The sequence below is a fragment of the Mus musculus genome, chromosome 4 (genome assembly GCF_000001635.26).
Source record: "Mus musculus strain C57BL/6J chromosome 4, GRCm38.p6 C57BL/6J".
In the NCBI taxonomy this organism is placed as follows: Eukaryota; Metazoa; Chordata; class Mammalia; order Rodentia; family Muridae; genus Mus; species Mus musculus.
In genome coordinates this window covers 91,850,986-91,856,922 of record NC_000070.6, presented here as the reverse complement: position 1 = coordinate 91,856,922, position 5,937 = coordinate 91,850,986, and the positions used below count along the sequence as shown (strand labels likewise).

Here is a 5,937-nt window from a genome sequence, read left to right as displayed (position 1 = left end):
TTTTGCCATGTAAACTGAGTCTGAAATGACCATTTCCACTCAGAAGCTATTTAAAGACTTTACTTCTAAGAGGTGGCTAGAAGCTCAGAAGTTTGGAGCACTGGCAACTCTACCAGAGGACACAAACCCAAGTTCTCAGCACCCACACTTGAGCTCACAATTATCTGTAATTCCACTGATCCCCTGCCCAGCTTTGGCTCCACAATTACTAGGAATGCGCAGAATACACAGACATAAAAGCAGGCAAAACAGCCAAACACATAAAATAATAAGAAAAGCATAAAAATCTTAGCTCCAAAAGATTAAATTTGGTTGAAGCTTTGTAAAGGCATCGTTTACAGTCTCTAACTCCTTAAATTTCAAAATCATAGAAGCCATTTTCAGCCAGGTGGCATGTTCTGTTAGTATGTCATAGCCATCAGCTGGGATCTACTCTAAGTTTCTATCAACTGTTCTTCTACACTATTCTACACTATTCAGGTAAAGAATTTTTTGTGATATTAATAGTTGTATTAATATATTTGATTTTAAGAAATAAGAAAACATGAAATTTTCATGCAATAACTACTATTCATGAATAATAATAAAGGTTAACAAGATATTTTTGAATATTAACCCAAATAGGGAGTTGGATTCATTTTCAAAATCAATAATGTGAGTAGTTATATAAAAAAGATAGCTCTAAGAACAAGTTTGTTTTATTTTTATAAATAACTTCTGAATTATTTATATCAATTTGAGCTTGAATTCTATCTATTCTTTTAACTAACTTATAAATGCATATATACATAATGCACACACATGTACACATACCACATAGTACAAACACTCACACACAGACACATACACACATACATACACACACATACACATACACACATACATACACATACACACACACACATACACACATACCAGTAGATTATATTATCCGAATATATCATCAGTTAATTTTATATGGATTGTCTAAATTCACCCATTAAAACAGACTGTCAGTGCTTTGATATTGTTTACTAATATCTCTGTGTTATCTGTAAGAAGTCTTTTTTAAATACATAGAAATTCATATTTTCAAAAGAGGTGAGTTTTAATGTCACAATATTTCAGGCAGTTGAGAAGTCATTCCATATGATTGCATTTTCCAGAAAAGTTAACGTGATTAAAATGTAAAAGCTTAGGCCAACCAGTAATCTTAACATAACTGAATTGCTTACAATTATATAGAGAAATATAAATCATAGTAAGATGAAATGAAAGAAGCTGCAAAAGCTAATGGGTACTTCAAAACAAGAAACTTCTTGAGAATAAAAATAAAATGGCCAGCTATACACAAAAATATAGCTCTCAATGCCCATATCAGAAGCTGGTAGAATTTCTATAAAGTTTGTTCTCAGTTGGTGACCTTAACATTCTTTTATTTTCAGAAGTTAGTATAGCAAGAGTGGGAAGAAACCAGTAAGAGCATGGTTGCCTAAGGAGTACTATCAATCAATTTGACCAAATTTACATTTATAGAATTATCTGTCTAGCCACAATAGAATACACATTCTTCTCTCATGAAATATTTATCAAGACAGACTATATTTGGGAGCTATAGAGCAAACCTTAACAATCTTAAAAGAACAGAAATAATACTGAGGCCAATATTGAATTGCATCAAAAGTTAAAGCATGCCTAGAAAATCCAAAAATACTCATATTTCTAAAAGCACATGAACCAAAGAAAAACAACAATTGAAAAGTTTTCATTGAATTAATAAAAATAAAAGCCTAATTTATTAAAATTTAGACTGCAATAAAGGCAATGTTTAATGGACTAGTCATAGAATAAATAAGGTATATATGATAAAATTATATGTGATACACATGTGAAAATGAAGTCCAATTTTAGACAACTAATAAACACTAACAAAAAAGTTCAAATATTTTAAAAGAATGATCTAAAATTAGTAATATAATCTTCAAGACTGAAAAAAATAGAAGAGCAGTCCAAGCCTGAAACTAGAACAAAAGAAATAATAAAAATTGAAGAACAAATTAACTATAACAGAGGAAAAACAATAGGTTTGTCAGAAACAGACATTATTATCTGTAAAGATCAATAAGATTGATAGACCTCTGGCAAAGCTAGCCCTGACACAAAAGAGAGAAGACACAAATCTGCAACATCAGAAATGAAATGGAGACATCTACTCTTAATCACTTGGACACTGAACATGTAATAAACAACAATGTAGCTACTTTTATTAAATATACAACCTACCAACATCCATACAAAAAAAAAATGTGATAAACTAAAACATTGGACCATGGTGTTTAAGGATACTATTAGCCTATTTGGTGAACGTGTTAGAAGATAGCCAGAGAGAATGTAAAAGCTAAAGTGTGGAGAGGTGTGCTGTCAAACAGTATTCCCTGGACATAACAGAGCCATTGCAGTCACGAACGCACTTTAGTTATGGCTGCCTGCACAGGACCTGTACAAGATTGGCCCCATCATCATTCCATCACATATGTGGAAGGGGTTTATGAACCCACACCCCTCCCTAGATAGTCTCTAGGAAGTTAATGAGTATTTGGACAAGGTAGTGCCAATTTTGTCTGTGTTTTAGCTGCTGCTATGTTGTCTGTGTTCTGATAGTCAAGCCACAACTCATGCAAGGATTGATAATTCAATTCAGTGGTTAAGAGCACAATCATGAGAACAGATGTGGGTTTATGGGATAGAAGAAGGGCTTCAGCAAGAGGAAAAGAGGGAGATGGGGGAGGGTAATGGGGATTGAAAATGACCAAAATTCACTATGTGTTTGTATGGAATTCTCAAAACATAAAATGACATGGTTCAAAAAAAATTGTGGAGGAAACTGGCAAGTAAACAATGAACTAGTTATAAATAACATTTTTATAAAAAACTAAAAAATAACAACAGGCCTAGATGGATTTCTTTTGAACCTTACCAGTCATTTAAAGGGAAAAAAATGATGTCAGTTCTCTTACATCTCTTATGAAGTGTATCAAAAGAGGAAATATTTCTAGTCAACTCTGTAAGACCAGAATCATCCTAATATTTAAACAAGACAAAGACATCGTAAGACAGAAATGTTTGAGACAAGTATAACTCAAACAAACACAACAAAATTCTCACCAAAATATTAGCAAACTGAATCCAAAAATTCATGAAATGATTACGAAACACAACTGTGTGAGAATGATTCCAAATGTGGAATGTCATTCCAAGATTTGAAAATGAATCAATACAGCCCACTGCATGAACAGAAGAGAAAACATATGATCATATATCAATTAGCACCAGAAAAGTATTTGACAAAATCAAATAGCCTTGCATGATTAAGCACTCAGATGATTGGAAATAGATAACAAAACATAACTCCCACTGCCAAGGAAACAGGGAAATTCTATGGTGAAGCAAATGTGTGTGACTATCGCCTAGAACACAGACACAGGTTGCTCTGGATGACAGGTCTCAGTTTGGAAGTGTTTACATGAGCTTTTATACTCATAAAGAAAACAGCAGTTGTAAATCAACAGATTGACCTTACACATTGTGAAGGATAATAGGTAGGCAGGTAACATTAAAGAGGGGGAATCTTTTCTTTAGTCCTCTAGTGTTTATTGGTGACATTCTTAGCTTTAAGTTGGGCAGTAGCTAATAGAGTATTAAATAAATAAGTTCCAAAAGTGTTCTTAGGTAGTCAAATGCATACTGTGTCAGATATAAAACCGGATGATGAGTAGCTATCAGGAGTCTCAAATAATTTTGCTTCTCAGTTTGCAGTATTCTGACTCTCCACCATCACGCAAGTCCCAATCAGTCTGCAGAATTAGGTAAATAGGTGTGGCTATTCTCTTAAGGATAGTATGTGCATAGGTTACACTTCTAGCCAAAAAAGCAGTGCATTTCATGTATATAAAGACCAGGTGCTCATTTATGGCCCACATCCCTAAGAAGACTCATTCACGAGACCTGAAAACTAAGGCTAAGTATATAGCAAAGACTCTGACTCCTGTCAATGTTATCTATCCATCTATTTGAACTATTTATCTATCTATCTACCTATCTATCAATCATTATCTAGTTCTGCATGCTTTCTCTTTGTGCATTTTGTGTTTCATACACATATTAAGCTGGTAAGTAAAACAGCATTTTAAGAAGACAGAATAGCTCTCTGCTCCTCCCTGTTCCAGAGACAGCCGCATCTTCTTGTGCAGTGCCAGCCTCGTCCCGTAGACAAAATGGTGAAGGTCGGTGTGAACGGATTTGGCCGTATTGGGCGCCTGGTCACCAGGGCTGCCATTTGCAGTGGCAAAGTGGAGATTGTTGCCATCAACGACCCCTTCATTGACCTCAACTACATGGTCTACATGTTCCAGTATGACTCCACTCACGGCAAATTCAACGGCACAGTCAAGGCCGAGAATGGGAAGCTTGTCATCAACGGGAAGCCCATCACCATCTTCCAGGAGCGAGACCCCACTAACATCAAATGGGGTGAGGCCGGTGCTGAGTATGTCGTGGAGTCTACTGGTGTCTTCACCACCATGGAGAAGGCCGGGGCCCACTTGAAGGGTGGAGCCAAAAGGGTCATCATCTCCGCCCCTTCTGCCGATGCCCCCATGTTTGTGATGGGTGTGAACCACGAGAAATATGACAACTCACTCAAGATTGTCAGCAATGCATCCTGCACCACCAACTGCTTAGCCCCCCTGGCCAAGGTCATCCATGACAACTTTGGCATTGTGGAAGGGCTCATGACCACAGTCCATGCCATCACTGCCACCCAGAAGACTGTGGATGGCCCCTCTGGAAAGCTGTGGCGTGATGGCCGTGGGGCTGCCCAGAACATCATCCCTGCATCCACTGGTGCTGCCAAGGCTGTGGGCAAGGTCATCCCAGAGCTGAACGGGAAGCTCACTGGCATGGCCTTCCGTGTTCCTACCCCCAATGTGTCCGTCGTGGATCTGACGTGCCGCCTGGAGAAACCTGCCAAGTATGATGACATCAAGAAGGTGGTGAAGCAGGCATCTGAGGGCCCACTGAAGGGCATCTTGGGCTACACTGAGGACCAGGTTGTCTCCTGCGACTTCAACAGCAACTCCCACTCTTCCACCTTCGATGCCGGGGCTGGCATTGCTCTCAATGACAACTTTGTCAAGCTCATTTCCTGGTATGACAATGAATACGGCTACAGCAACAGGGTGGTGGACCTCATGGCCTACATGGCCTCCAAGGAGTAAGAAACCCTGGACCACCCACCCCAGCAAGGACACTGAGCAAGAGAGAGGCCCTATCCCAACTCGGCCCCCAACACTGAGCATCTCCCTCACAATTTCCATCCCAGACCCCCATAATAACAGGAGGGGCCTAGGGAGCCCTCCCTACTCTCTTGAATACCATCAATAAAGTTCGCTGCACCCAAAAAAAAAAAAAAAAAAAAAAGAAGACAGAATAATCTAATATATCATAATATTCTTTAAGCAGGCTGAATCTCTATTTCCCTATTATGTTTACAGCCAGTTACACATCACAAAATATTTTATTTGATGTGTTTTAAATAATTTTTTGTCCTTAAGTTTTGTTTTATTTCCTTCTTGCAGTCTGATTCTACAGATATAGCCCCATATAGAAAGTCTATTTTAACTTTAAAAAATATTAGTATTTATTGTATAAATTGCTGAAAGTCTTATTTGTGACTAATAATTTTCATTTGTTCTATTACGGAATCCAGTTTGGGAATTTTGTGTCTATGAATCTATATGTCTGTCTTTAAATATTAACCCTCTGTTAATATATGATTTTCTTTATTATCTTTAGCAAATGCAGTTTTTCTTAATGACCCTGGTCTGATACCTAAACCTCAGTAATGTCCTTTTAGTCCCATCACTTGAATAGTTTTGATTTTCAGGAAACGTGAATGTG

The 5,937-nt window shown here is 37.5% G+C and overlaps 1 pseudogene; it reads left to right on the top strand.

Annotated features, from left to right (window-relative positions):
- Positions 4,236 to 5,436, top strand: Gm12671 (predicted gene 12671; annotated as a pseudogene).